A 2,097-nucleotide genomic window follows, 5' to 3' on the forward strand; every position below is an offset into this window, starting at 1 on the left:
CCCGCGTGCGCGTCTGCGTCCTGCCTGCGGGTGGCGCTGTGGGGCTTCGACCTGGCACCGCCCCCAGTGGCCTTAACCCCTTTGGCAGTGAGTGACTTGCGGGGCCACGCCCCCAAGGCGTCTCCCGAATCCCTCCCCCAGCCCGCACTTCAGGGTGGAAGGGAGTCCGTAGTAACTTAAATGCCGAGACTTGTTAGCCTTGCTTGTGTCATGGGACCCTTTGCTCTTAAGCGCCTACTGTGTGCTGGCTACTGTACTAAGTACCCGGGACACAAAGGAAAAAAAAGTCAATGAACATTATTAAGCACCAACTGTGTGCCGGTACTCCACCAACTGCTCAAGATACAAAGGGGAAAAGAGTCAATGAACATTTATTAAGCACCAGCTACGTGCCCAGCACTGTGCTAATAAAGCCACGAATAATAGCGCTGAGAACACAAAGAAAGCAAAAGACACTCTCTGCACTTGATGCGTTGTCTATAATGGGGGAGACAATCTGAAAAGAAGATACTGTGAATACAGATACATCCATCATACACATACATCCATCATACATCCATCATACACATATCTACATCATACATACATCCACCATACACATGCATACATCATACACATATACATACATCATATACATATACATACATCCACACATACATCATACACATATCTACATCACACAGATACATCCATCATACACATACATACATCATATATCATACACACATACATACATCATACATCATACACAGATACATCCATCATACATCATACATACATCATACACATATCTACATCATACATACATCCACACATACATCATACACATATCTACATCACACAGATACATCCATCATACACATACATACATCATATATCATACACAGATACATCCATCATACACATATCTACATCATACATACATCATACACAGATACATCCATCATACACAGATACATCATACACACATGCATCCATCATACATCATACATACATCATACACATATATACATCATACACAGATACATCCATCATACATCAGACATACATCAGACATACATCATACACATATATATCATACACAGATACATCCATCATACACATACATCCATCATACATCCATCATACACATATCTACATCATACATACATCCACCATACACATGCATACATCATACACACATACATCCATCATACATCATACATACATCATACATACATCATACACATATATACATCATACACAGATACATCCATCATACACATACATCCATCATACACATATCTACATCATACATACATCCACCATACACATGCATACATCATACACATATACATACATCATATACATATACATACATCCACACATACATCATACATACATCATACAGATACATCCATCATACACATACATACATCATACATCATACACAGATACATTATACATCATACACAGATACATCCATCATACACAGATACATCATACACACATACATCCATCATACACATACATACACCATACACACATCATGCACATATATACATCCATCATACACATACATCCATCATACACATATACATACATCATATACATTACATACATCTACACATCCATCATGCATACATCATACATCCATCATACACAGATACATCCATCATACACATACATGCATTATACACACATCATACACATATATACATCATACACACATGCATCCATCATACACAGATACATCCATCATACTCATGCATCCATCATACACATACATACATCATACACAGATACATCCATCATACACAGATACATCATACACACATACATCCATCATACACATACATCCATCATACATCCATCATACACATATACACCCATCATACACAGATACATCATACACAGACACATACATCATACACATACATCATATACATGCATCATGTACATGCATACATCATGCATCCATCATACACATATATACACATATCCATGCATACAACATATCCATAACATACGGAGAGGGAATGAGCCTGTGTGAGTTGCAGCCAATCCACAGGGAGAAGGCTTCTTGCTGGGACTTGAAGGAATCCCGGGATGCAGGAG

This window comes from Phascolarctos cinereus, unplaced genomic scaffold (genome assembly GCF_003287225.1).
Source record: "Phascolarctos cinereus isolate Bilbo 61053 unplaced genomic scaffold, phaCin_HiC Scaffold_9;HRSCAF=440, whole genome shotgun sequence".
NCBI lineage: Eukaryota > Metazoa > Chordata > Mammalia > Diprotodontia > Phascolarctidae > Phascolarctos > Phascolarctos cinereus.